Source organism: Xiphophorus maculatus, chromosome 9 (assembly GCF_002775205.1).
Source record: "Xiphophorus maculatus strain JP 163 A chromosome 9, X_maculatus-5.0-male, whole genome shotgun sequence".
Classification (NCBI taxonomy): Eukaryota; Metazoa; Chordata; class Actinopteri; order Cyprinodontiformes; family Poeciliidae; genus Xiphophorus; species Xiphophorus maculatus.
Window position 1 is genome coordinate 17,904,257 of NC_036451.1, and position 14,482 is coordinate 17,918,738.

Below are 14,482 nucleotides of genomic sequence, written 5' to 3' on the forward strand. Positions count from 1 at the left end.
TGGTTAATAAAACTCTGAGCAAATCAAAAAGGTCAGATTCCACAAAGCAGTCATTTTAAAGGCCACTTGCTGAGATGAAAACGTTTCCTACATAAACACATCAGCAGACTGTGGTAAATGTTCACTTTGATTATATCCTCATCCCAGACATTCACAGTGCTGCAGGTGAGTTTAAAGTGGAAAAACTCCCATTTTAGTAGCAAGAAACTCTCCAACAGCCATTTTAAACCAGCTAAATGTTTGTTGCATAAAATGCAATGAACTTAATTTTACCATGGTTAATGAATAACTTAAATAAACATAAAGGTTATATGAGGATTCAAACTGTGTCCTCAGGTTTCCTTTCACTTGTAGCAGGGTTGAAAGAAGCTGTAATTATTTCACAGGATTACCAAGCTAATTTTAGCAGATAAATTGATTTAGGGGTTCATTTACAGTTATATTTATGCTTGCTATACCCTAATATATTGAAACCAGATCCAGAATCAGTTTTAAAAGAATGAAAGCAGTATAACTGCATGTGTTCACAGCTTATCTAGCCTTCAATTTCAAGTACAGCTCAAAAGGTATGCTGTGATTCCACTCACTCCCTTTGATGTGTGGGTGTGTTGACATGCATGAAAGACAATAGTGGAACCCTGCTGGGATAGAGCCGCCTTTCAAAAGCAAAGCCTATCGATAAGAGTTTTGATGAAAATAATTGATTTGCAAGCGTGGGCAAGCTGATAAGTGTATCATGTAACTTGGGCACAGTTATGAAATGGGGAGAGAGATTATGGTAAGTAGGTTAGTGGAGCAACACAGAGCTTCACACCCCTCCCTCTCTTGTATTTTTCTTTCGGCATGCGTAGTTTCTCCTCAGGTCTTTTTCCACTGTTGCCACTGTTGTGTCCTCATGAATACCAGTTAATTCAGTGTTTTTGGCATCTTTTTTGCGCGCTTTATGCTTAAACTGGCATATATTGTTTTGGACCGCTTTAATGTTGGTATGCATGTATGAGCTTTTTTCTGTAATTTTCAATAAGCTCAGCTTCTCCTACTTGCACAGTCCCTCAAAACAATAAAATAAAATAAAAAAAAAATCATAAAACACAAAGATTAAGAGTGAAGATTTAATATATTTGGTTTTCTTAAAGTAAAATATATATATAATATCAGTAAACTGAGATGTGATTTCCTGCTGCTGCATGTAAACTTCCTCTTCCTCATATTTAGATGCTCACTCAAACCTAGTTGTTTTCCTTCTGCTGAATCTCTGTGGTTATATTATGTCTGGCAGTGCATCCCCACTGTCACCGCAAAGTGGCCGCACATCCATCCGGTGTTTGTCTGCAGCGTCACTGACCTCCTGACCCTCGATCTTATGTAACCATGGCAATGCCCAAATTAGAACATGGCGCATGGAAAGAAGCGGGTGCTTAGAACCTCACATTGAGGCATGTAACTCTGAACCAGCTTTCCAGATTAAGACAGATGAGCGCGCGCGTGGGGGTGAGCGTGAGTGTGTGTGTATGTGTGGGTGTGTTTATGTGTGTGTTCTAAGCTTACATGAAATTAAAAAAAACACAAATATCTTTCTTACTAAAACATTGGGTTTTGGTCATGAGATTCTCACACTCTGATATGATTTCTGCACCTTCAGAATTTGGCCTATGAATGCAATAACAACTTTGTAGCCCGTACTGGCCCCTTCCCCGTAGAGCATAGAGCTGAGCACACTGAGAGGATTATTTTAGGATCCAGGCTCTGTTTTGATAATCCTCTCCTCTCTCCTCTCCCTCATCCTGCTAAACCTGCTCCCTTCTCCTCTTTCAAATGCCCTCTAATCTCTCTCACTTGGACTCTGTGTGGCTGTAATCTGTTTTGTACCCATCTTTTACCTGATGAACAAAGTTTAAATCAATAGATCAGTGAGGGTACCTCTATGATTTCCTCCCGTTATAAGTGATTTTGATCTTTAAAGTTGCCAGAACAAGGTGATGGAAGATTCTGCTCGCTACTGATTGGGGGCTTGAAGGCCAATAGTGCTAAGAACGTCAGACCATGAATGATAAATTAATAAATACCTCTGGAAGCAAAAGTATGTAGTTTGGACTTTTTTTAACGCAAAAAAGATTAAGATTCGAAAGACGAAAAAATATGGCCATGAGCAGAAGAAGTAAATCAAGACATTCATTAGGAGGCAATAATGTGTAAGAGATTAGCTGTTGACGCCTGAGTGATAAAGGACTACAAGTGCAGAATAAAATATCTCAAGTTCCTTCTGAGAAATGTCTTAAATTTGTTTTCTTTGTAAACATTTGGCAGTCCTGTACATTATTGTCACCTGCAAAACTGGAGTGTAACACAGTATACTCAGAGTCCATAGTTGTAATACCACTGAACCAGTTATATTATAAGCATGTGCAAGGCACCAGTATGACATCGAGATTATTATTAAAAAAACTGCAATAAACTACACTAAATACAAAGTTCTTTCTGCATTCTTGTGCATTTCTTTCTATGAATTGTAAACTATATGAAAATACAGCTTGATATCAATTTTAAAAATGGGAAATTTAAAACCATCCATAAGGAATATTTAAGAAAGTATTCATATATGTCTTTCCAGAAATACTTAATTAACATACTTTTAAAGATTTAGTATAATTTTCAAATTACATTTACTGTTTTACACCAAATTATAGAGTAAAATGTTAATATAACATTGATATATTGACTCATTATGGACAAATAAGTGCTATCTCAATAGTAAATCAAAACTGAACTTAAAAGAGGTTTATTTGAGTGTTTCATTTGATGTTTTGCTTTTTAATTTCTTTTATTTGTTTTAGGAAACAAACATGCACAACCAAGAGGAGCCGTTCTTGTCCTGCATGTTTAAAATGACCTCACCGCAAACACCTGAAGTAGGCGACTTACTTCCTCAGCTTATCAGGAAGATCTGCAGAAGTTTACGTTATTTATTTTAGTTTTTACATCACAGTATTTTTCTGACAATTAATTATGGATATTTTTTGCTTCTTTTCCTCATTTATGGAAAATCACTTGCCTAATAACAACAAATCACTAAATCATCACATCAAATATTACTATTAAAAATTACTTCGACTAAGATGTGGGCAAGTTTAGATGAGTAGTTTTTTCCTTGCAGAAATTACCTGATGTGTGAAGATCAGCTCATCTCTTTCGTAATAAATGGACATCTTTCCTGTGTGGGAGAAGAGAAACATACTTTTAATTTTTACAAATACAAGTACAAATTAATTACTTCAATGAATAATTGTCATAGTAAAGGCTGCGTTTTTCACTTGTTTGAGATCATAAAAAAGTGCATGTTAGGGTTTGTTTTTTTACACACCTTTACCAAGAATGCCAATAATTGGGGAAGTTGCTTAATTTTTTGTTATACATTAGATTTAGATTAAATCTAACTGAAAAAATAGTGTTGTTTGAAGTTTGTAGAAGACCCAAGCATAGAGAAAGATTGGCAAAATTGAGTACTATAGTACAAATAAGAAATTATAGAAAATACTGCCAGAGGAGGAGGCAAAGGAATGCAGTTAGTAAGCAGGCAATGAGGTGGAAGAATCCAGTGAAGAGCCGCAAAAAAACAGAAGCTCAAAGAGGTAGGAATGGAAAATGACAGTGGAACCAAATGAATAAATAGGCGGCTGGGAGAAATCAGGAAAACTGAGGGAGGGAAACTAATTAACACAGAGACAGTTGTTCTAAAATTGAAAGGTCTTCAGACTGAAAGGGGACACCTAACAAAAATCTTAGAAAATTATATCAAATATTAAAGGAACAGAACACAAAACAATCTAAGAAACTAAACAGAGATAAATTGATATGGTAACAAAATTCTAAAATAAAAATGAATTGAATGTGACAAGACCTATTGAACACAATTACACCACAAGGAAATGATCAAAACTCAAACACACACACAAAAAACCCCAACAAAAAGAGCACTGATGCCAATTAAAGGATTCTGCTTGTTTGAATGATATAAGCTAAAGCTATTAAATAGGTATTGCTTTGTGATTCCTTTTCTTTATGCTCATCATCCAATAAGCATGAGTGTTGTTTTACTTGTGACAAGTCAAACTAGATGGGCAGGATGATCTAAACAAAGAGACACACTGCCATGCCCTTCAGCGTTTTATTGACTCTGTATTTTTCCTCCCTGTGCAGCTGTTGATACCAGAGATGGCTGAAAATATCACCATTGGTCGCACTTTAGTTTCACATCCTGTCGTTAGGAGTCAGGCTGTTTGTTTAGTCTTGACATGGAATATTTGTACAATAGGCATCCAATTAAAGCTGACCTTTAACATGGTGTTTCTGGCCGTTGTCCTTCCGCACACACTGTTTGCTGCCCGTCGATATTTCTCCACTTCCAGATAAACTGACATTCAGGACAGGAAGCACAAACTGCAGGGTTTTTTTTTTCTGAGTTGTGACAGAGATTTGACTGAAGAGTGGAGAAACACAGATTTGTTCCAAAAACCTACTTTATATTAGAAAAAGGCAGACAAGATTCTGACTGAGATTTTGTCCACATGTGGAATAATAAAAAAATATTAGCTGCCCAGCAACACTCAACTTTGTCTTTTCTGCATAATATTCCTCATTCAGGGCTTGTGGTGTAAAACTCAGATAAGAGCACAAACAATCAGAGCAGTGGGCTTAAAGAATGATGTATAATGATGAGTTTGCAGTTCTTTAACCATAATTTAACTCAAAGCATGTCTCTTCAATTTACCATTTATTCTCTATGCTGTTTTTTCACACCTTCCACTTCATTGGAAGCAAGTGCTGAGCTTCTTCACACTTATGCAACTCAAGCATATGTGAAAAGACACCCTGCCTTGTTAAGGTGCAAAATGAACTACCAAGAAAGATGTGGCTTCGTCTAATTAATTGTGCGCAGTATCTGTGTAATTTTCTTCATTTAACTTAGTAATTTTCTTCATTATTTTTTGTTTTCATCTTAATCGATGTTGCTTAATGTATTTTTTTTCACACTTAGTCACAACAGATTTTACTGGCATTCAAGAAAAGAGAAAATAAGAACAAGTGAATTGTAAACTGAATACAGCTTACAATTGACATTTTACAATGTCAGTCTGTAAAGTCTATGACAAAGAAATTATAGTCTGAAGGTTAAATACATTCAACCTTAGGCCTGTCAAAATAATCAATAAATCAATTAATCGCATGATAAATTCAAACAAGCTCAATAGAAAATCAACCATCAGCATGATTTATTGTTTTTCTCTTTCTGCCAAAAACTGGATGATAAAGTCTTCAGTTTGGTGATTTGGTTTCAACTAGCCCTTTTTAGAAGGACACTTTTGTTTGTCATTTTATTTGCTGTTTCTGTTTTGTTTATTTATTTTGGATATTTAAAATGTATTCCGGATTTAAAGTTTATTGATCTTTGAGAATGTGTTCTTGCATTAACATTTCATTACTTGAAAATGGTCTCAAAACAACAATATTGTTTATCGGAATACCTTCTGGAAAAATTTATCGTCCAGAAAAATTTGCGTTCATGACAGGCCTATTCATCATAAAAAGTCACTATCCAAGGTCTTTTCTTCTGTTGATATTATTTATTTAAATTTTACTGTTTTAACTTTGTTCAAATTGATATTAAGTATCCTAATGTCTGTGAAATAAAGGTCCATACACTGGACTCTGTCTTCTCTGTCTTCCTCTCTCCTCTCTTAATTTTCTTGGTTGTTTTTCTCCCTGTGTTGGACTGGCAAACTGTCCAGGATGTACTCTACTAGGTAACCCCTATATATTTGAAATTTTGTCTTAAAGTTTCACTGTGTGGATTGGAAAAAAAAACTCTATGTTAGTTTCAAACTTGTTTACCCAATCCTTCGTTTACTACATACTACAGTATGTAATGGTGATCCTGTTTATTATGAGTGAATAAAACAGCCATTCACTCATAATAAACTCTTTTAATAAAGTCTTTCTCCTTTGTTCCAGGAGAAAGGCTGAAACAAAAGAGAAAGAGAATTAAAGCCACACCTGTTACACACATACAAAGAAAGCCAAGTGGATATCCCAGTGATCTGAAGATGATACTGAAAGGAGATCTGCTGTTTCCACCACTCGCTTCCATGACAACAGCCTTGTAGGCCTCCTACCCCGTTGGCCTGTCTGTAATGAATCATCTGCCCCAGAGGTGTGGTAACACTCACACTAACACGCTTATATATGCAAAGACTGACACATATATGTAACATCCATTACTGGCACGACACCACACACGATACACAACTGTGCCATATGGCTTTTCCTGTTGACGAGATGCCCAGGAAAAGAAGAGAAACGAAAAACAGAATTTATTTTTTTTTTATAGGTCAAGAGGATTGTTTTCCCATGTTTAATGAATCTTAAAAAAAAGAAAGTTGGATGGATTTTACATCATGTAGATACTAACACACCTCTGCTCATTAGTAGCCAACTCTGATTGCAGGCTTTGAGTCACGCCAATCTCAACACCTCACTCAAAAGTGTACAGTCTGTGTTTTATGTGTTATGCTATATCCTTGGATACTAGACAAGCATGCATGTGTGTTTCTGTGAACACTGCATGTGATTCACTTTCCCTTGCTCGACAGCTGCTCAGAAGAAAGGAGAAACCAGACAGATAGACTGGCTGAACCATGTTCTCGATTAGGTTTCCAATGCCAAAACAAAGTCACTTTCTGCTGATTGATACTGATTGAGTATGTTTACTTTGGGATAAACATATTATCAATATTTTAAGCCAATGTGCAGATTTATGCAATAAAAGACATAATTTCTTAGATTACTTCTGTAATTCCAAAGCTTTTGTGTTTAAAAAGCTTTGAGCGTGATTTTTATTTTTATTTTTTACTGATTTGCTTTTATCTTTCTCAAACCATTAATTTAATTGATGTCTATAACAGTAGTATTTGATTTAAAAGTAGCCCTCACAACCCTACAAAGATAAAAGTATTAGTTAATGGATGGCTAGATGTATACATAGTATTTTACTAACATTCCCCTTAACTTTTCAGTACATTACAGTAAAGCAAAGTTGTCAAGCAAGCAAATGAATGAGATGAAATAATATCAAAAAGCATGGGACAGATGCTCTTAAATGATATAAATAAGTTAAGAAATTTCACCAATCATTATGTTGATTAAAGCATTTCAGAAATCTGTAATCCAGCTAGGTGTGCTTTTAAATTAGATTTTTATGACCTTCAAACAGTAGGAGTGTATTCAATTGCTCTCCAAATGCAAATTTGTTTCTTTTTATAGCGTTGCTTAACTACTAGAGGTCACTGTTCATTTCAATGTGAGTATGATTAAATATTGTATCATTCCAACAACACTAATATTCTTGCAAAGTAATGCATTACTTAAAAAAGCAATCTAATTATTACGTTTAAGGGGAAAGTGGATTTTCCTACTTTGTTGACTTTTAGCTTATAAGTTAAATGATCAAACTTGCATGACTGTTGTGTTTATTTTTCTGTTAAATTTTGACCTTTTCTTTTCTTTGAAGTTTTTCTAGTGAGGCAAAGCAAACAAACTTAGGGTGCCATGTGATAAGCCGTAATGCACTGTGATAAAGAATACTAATTCATCACACTGCTTTGTGAGGTAAAGCGTCAACAGCTGAAAAATGTCAGCTGCACCTTTCTGATTCAGAAAAGTGCGAGGGTTTTCTTCAGACACTTTGAGTCTTAAAATGGACACAAGTCTAAAATTTTGGTGTTATTGGACAAATATAAGCAGATAAAAAAAATTTTTTAGTCACATATTAAAATGTCCACTCTTTACTATATATAGAAAATAATTGCAGTATGTTAAATACAGTGGTATTTACTGTAATGCACAGAGAGGCTGTGCTTTTTTCCCAATGCAATCCACAAAATGACTTTTAATTTTATATTACTTTGTTTATTTTGCTGGACAATTAGTTTCTTTCACCCCCAGGATGCCAGAGAAGCATTCATCCACTTTCAATATTGACTTCTAGCAAACATGCTGTGAGTAAACTTGCAGATGTAAGTAATCTTCTTCCATTTAGACTGAATGATCTGTTTCCTCTGCATCCTTTACATTCAGCACCATGACCACTTCTTCTCCACTTGTTCTCCAAGAAGTAAGCAGGTTAAAATGGTGGAATATGCATTTTTTTAACAAATTGCTTTTTGCTGCAACCAGTCATCTAAAATTAGTAAAGAAAGGAACAAATTAGCTAAAAAAGGGGGAGCAGATACAATCTTTGCACTTTTCAGAGTTAACATCTCTCCAAATGCATACATGGCTTTATTACAGATTTTTATTTACAGTTAAAATACTGAAGATAAAATTAAATCAATATGTTAAAAAGAAGCCAACCTAAAGTAGCTTGTTGAAGAATTGTTTATCTGCCAGGTTTTGAATCTTGTTTTAAGGCCAAAACTTGTCTCTCTGCGTCCTACATTTCCTGCACTTTGTATACTTACAAAATGAATTAAGACGATAGCTTCTGCACAGGCGACCATCCTGCTGAGGATTTTCTTATCCCTGATAAATCAGTGTGATATGCAGTGGATTTTCTAACCTACTTATAAAAGCATGACCTGTGCATGAACACGGACTGACAAGCAAGACCTTCATGTGCAAGCTGAGCAACAACAAAAACCAGACAGGATCTCCACACATCCCATCTGCTGCGGGTGTTGAGACCTGTAAATGTTTTTCTTGTCTTCCTGTATTTTGTCTTTCTTTTCCAATTGCATCAAATTAAAGTTTAAAAAATCTGTGGGAAAGCATGCTTAAAACAGTACAATAATTTACAAAGTAAAGTAGATGATTGTCTTTGGGGGAATTCATGTACAGAGACTGAGTCAGTTTTAAACAAGAATATGTTTCACTCCAAGGTATCATTGTTTTTCTAGAAAGTAAAACTTCTTCCCAGTTTATAGGTCTAAAATATTCCATCATAAATCTATGGCAAGTTCAAATGTGTGCACTTACACATTTCCTGTGTAAATTAGAAATTCATGTAGAACATTGTTTGCAATGGTAAACAGTAAGTTCACAACAGTTTATAAGCTAAAATGAGCTAAAAAGCTAAAACTAGCCGAAATACTAATGATAGCCTCTAGGTTAGGACTGGCATCTTGACCTACAAAAACATACTCCATGTAGTTTGAAAAAACCCATGCAAAAGCTACAATGAGCTAAAAAGCTAAAAGAAGCTAAAATAATAATAACACATAGGTTAGCACTAGCCTGTTGGTCTACAATAATCCATGAAGTGTGAAAACATCCAGAAATATAATAAGCAGAAACATTGAAAAAGTGAAACAGTCTGTAATCTTCTTTTAAAGCAATTTTTTTCTGGTTGTCATTTGTTGAAGAATATAAACAGTAAGAAAAATTTTTTTTTTTAGCTCATCTAACGCAAAGCAGCTTATATATTGATATTATCTAAAGCATATTATAGATTGTGCTAATGGTTGTGGGTCACTACCATGTTTCATAACATTAAGTTGCTCTATCTTGTGTGATAACAGATATAACAATTTGTTAGCTAAAAAGATGTTAGCTAAAAAGCTAATGTTAGATGAAATGCTGTCAATATCATGCATTTGAAGTCTGACCCAACTATAACCAAAATGTCCAAAAATAAAGATTTGTGTCTTGACCTCACACATGTGTTGGTTGTACTTACCAGCTAAATAAAAACCTAACCTGAGTAGCTGTGAACGGTCTGTTCTAAAGTACTTACCAGACCTTAAGCAGCAAAAAAGCAAATACTTCTTTGTTGTACTAGGAATAGCAGCTGAATGAGACTGCAAAACACAGATTCCTAAAGAAGAGCAATCGACAGGACTAGCAGCTTTGTATTTTCTGTCTTGTGGGTCTGGTGACTTCTGTCACACTAGTGTAAATTGTGGTTGATTTCTTCAGCAGTTTGGAAGGCAAGCTACAGAAAAGACAGGAGAGCTATAGATCTCTGTTGGTCTGTTAGGAAAGAAAAAACGAAGGAAGAAAAGAAGTAAGTAAAATAGGCATGTTTTTCCACTCAAATTGTGCTAGTTGAGTGCTGCAGGCTATATCAGTCCGCCTCCTCAACTGTGATTCGTCAATTCCCTTTAAGTTCACAGAGAGTGGTGTAAACTTCTGGATGTTACTACAGGATGTCATTCTTGTAATGACCTCAACAGTTCCACTCTTTTTCAGGTCTTACAGTTATCTTTAAATTATTCCAGTAGATTTACATAGGCAATCTGATTGTGCTTGCAGCCTCATTTAACCTAGCCTTAGCTTGTAATATAAATCCTGTTCAGCTGAGAAAACAAACAGAACTTTAAAAATGGTAGTGTGAAATATTGGATGATTAATAACCTCCGATAAAACATACTACATATACAAAACCTTGTCAGTCTTAGTTGTTTTAGCAGAATCAGCTGATATGATGAAAGTAGTTGATCTTGTAACTGCCAGATTAGGTTCTAGAAAGTGACAAAAACGTACAATGGTCAGTGCTGTTGATCAAATGTCACTCTGCTGCAAAGAAACACATTTCTGCTCCACCCTCAGCAGACTGTCGAGTTGTACCTGAACTGATAAAGCAAGCAGCCTTTGCCAAGTGTAAGTTTCATAACTTATCAGTTTCTTTTGAAAGTGCAGATGGTTATCAGTTTCAACTCATATAAACATTTACCATTTGAGTTGTTTTAAATAGCTTTAAAAAAGTCTTTAACACGGGGTTCATCTGATTAGTCTTTCACAGCTCTGAGATTATTACCTCAGTTTTTCTACTGTGAAAGCCTTTGTATTAAAGGTAAGGAAAATGTTACTGATAGTGATAGACAGGTGAACCCTCCTTCTAGTGCTGAAAATATTAGAAGCTTGAAGTCTCAGTCTAATTAGGAACAGTGACATCTGGTGGTCAACTAAAGCCACAGCAACCTTTCAAGGGCACGGATGAAGTAATGGTGAGAAAAGTAATCTGCTGATATTCTGTTTATTTACATGAATTCATGAGTGCATCGTTACACATCAAAATATATTTTTTAAAATAGACAGAAAAGGTTAGATCCATGCGTCAGAAATGTTATATAAAAGGAACAAAACATTTGTTGACATCAACACCACATTCCAGCTTGTGAAGCTAATGAAATACTCCAAACTATAAAAACAAATGAAGCACAAGGTTGAAGCAACTGATGACATCCATCCTCAAACATCATTGGTCATCATGTGACAGCTGTGTTTTCTTAAAAGCTCCAACAAAGTGTTTCAAGTCAATCCCTCAAAACCTTACTGTTCTCTTTCCAGCGCTATTGATTATGATTTCACTTTAAAAAAATCTAAACTTTCCTTTTTAGTCAGTTTTACTGCTTAAACTCATTAAAGGAAAGCATGAAGGCAGTAGATCCGTTTGTATGTAAAACTTATTTGTCCACAGTTTAATTAAGAACATGAATGAGACATTTCCTCAACCTGGGTCCAGTCAATACTATACTTTTTTGCAGGTGACCCAGAGAATTAAACATAATTTAAAAAAAAGCTAATTTATTGAAAATGAATGCCTTTGGACAACATCTGTATCAGTTATTGTCTTTGAGAGTTTTTTTTTTAATGAAATGTAGCTTGTCTCATTCCAAGTTGCAGAAAAAAATAATTTATATGTAATGACAGTCAATTGTTAAACAATTTTACCAAATACTTCAATGCTGACACCCAAATAACTACAGAAAAGATCACATAAATAAACAAATGTGAAAAGGGGTCATAAAGAAAGCAGCATTGATCACTGAAACAAATCATCTTCAGTTCCTTGCAGTAAGAGTGAGAGCTTCCTGATTTGTGTGATTACAGGGAGGATTCGCAGAGTTTAGGGTTTGTTGCTACGCAACTGCTACTTTTTTCTACTGCTGAATAAATAATGGCAAGCTTCCATCTTTAGAGAGAGCAATGAAAACACTCTCTTTATCTCTTTGATGATGGAGAAGAAAGATTACAAACCATATATTTATCTGCTGCACATTGTACAGTTAAATATGTCATATATTCAGCTCCATAGACTGTTGATTTTATTATTGTCTACTCATTAATGCATTAATTATATTCTAGAACGTCCAAAGGATTTTTAGTTTGATTTCTGGACATCCTCATGGTTTCAAATACATGTTTTTCTTCAATAAGGATATAATTTACATATTACTTTCTTATTAATATTTAATGAAATGTTACATTTGAAGAATGATATGACACTGAGAGTTGCACTTTTTGCTCCATCATGGTTTTATTTGCATGCCTGCTGTTATTGGACTGCCTATCTGAGGAGCACAGCACCACTTGTAAATTGTTAATTTCACCAATCAGTATTAGCTGGGTCTCTCACTTGGTGTGTAGAATTTCTCATTACATAACAAAGCATCCGCAAGCAATCCCCAATTACTGTGACCTGACGCAGACCTTGCTAGAAGTTGTTAATAATTGATTAGGCTGCATTCCCAGGAAAGTGGATCTGACCCAGATCAGGATTTTTCTTTCAGTTTGATTTTAATTGTTTAAAGATTTTGTTAAACCAATTGATTTCCCTCTTACAGTGTTTGTGTCCAAGATCCGAAAAAAAGATGCTTTGAAGTACGTGTGACATTTAATCAACATGGATTGAAGATCACATTCAGTTTGTGAAAATGTGGCAGTGAAGGTTAACCCCAGAAATGAGGACGCAAACAGAAAACAAAGATGCTGCTTGTTTTTCGTTCTGTTTGTTTGACTCTGTGTTGGGTCCACATCTTGTGACTGTAGCTTGTGATCAGTTGTGTATCAGTGGTTGGTGAGAAAGAAAGGAGGAAAGACACTGGTGTTTGAAATACATTTCTTAAATATTGTAATACTTATCTTTGTTGCATGTATTAAACCACAGAGTGTACCCTGTATAATCCTTGAGTTTATTTAGTTGGTGTTCTATTTGTTGAAATAAGAATAACCATCATCATAATATCCACAAAACTCCCTAAGGCCTTCGGAAATAAGTTTGTAGGAGTTTTTAGGTCAGATAATTTAAAAGGTTTCAAAATAATTTAAAATGGGCTTTTCAGTAAATCTTCTGCAAATAGGAATTCAAAAGAACAGCTTAACACTGACTATTCAAGCAAGTCCAGTCTGAAAGCAGACTGCAAGATTCTGGAAGAAGTCTCCAAAAAACATTAAAATATCTTTAAGGGACAGACAGAAGGGACTTTCTACTGTTTATATGAAAGTGCATAATTTGCAATCAGAAATAGACTGCAAACATTTAACTTTCATGGAAGGTGTGCAAGGGGGAAACTAAAACACAAATACTGGACACATCATCCTGAAGGTGACAAACGTTCAGTATCATGCTGTGGGAGGGCTTTTCTTTAGCAGGGACAGGGAAGGTGTACGGGCTGGGAACTATGGAACAATGGATGGGATTAATTACAGTCCAACGCTGGAAGGAAGGACGGTTAAAGATGGAAAGGACATGCACTGGTGCGGAGGTTTTCCCTCTCGCAACAACCCTAAAAACACGGCCACAGGTATGACAAAATCTATCAAAGTATATTTACATCTTATAATTGCCATGTCAAAATCTTTACCTAAATACAATTGACAATCCATGAAAAAACTTTAAAAAAATATATTCTCAGTCACTTCATATGCACATCAACCAAACTTGAACTATTTTGTAAAGAATGTGTCTAACAAGTGCAACGCATAAAAACACAACTACTCACAACTCCTCTGCTGCTCATATGTTGGTACGGAAACCTTTTTTTCACATGCACAATGTGGATCAGGTTCAAGGCTAGACACCTTGAAAAAGAAGCTTCAGAAACAGCGTGATTGCTGTGTTTATGTAAACTGATATGCACGAACACAGAGAAAGAAAGATGAATTGAATTACACAGATGTTCTCACTGACAGGTGTGGGCATTTTCCCTTAGAAATTTGACTTATTGTTGTCCTTTCACTAGTTATTTCTTAAGAACAATTAACTCTGATGGAATTACAATTTGACAAGGAAGTAATTGTCCCTGGGCTGCACAGTGGTGCAGTTGGTAGAACTGTTGCCTTGCAGCGAGAAGGTCCTGGGTTTGATTCCCGGCCTGGGTTCTTTCTGCATGGAGTTTTGCATGTTCTCCCTGTGCATGTGTGGGTTCTCTCAGGGTACTCCGGCTTCCTCCTACAGTCCAAAACCCCCCCCAAAAAACATGACTGTCAGGTTAATTGGTCTCTCTAAATTCTCCCTAGGTGTGAGTGTGTGTGTGCATGGTTGTTTGTCCTGTCTATCTCTGTGTTGCCCTGCGACAGACTGGCGACCTGTCCAAGGTGTACCCCGCCTCTCGCCCAAAACGTTTGCTGGAAATAGGCACCAGCACCCCTCCTGACCCCACTGGGGACAAGGGTGTTAGAAAATGGATGGATAAGTGGATGGTAATCG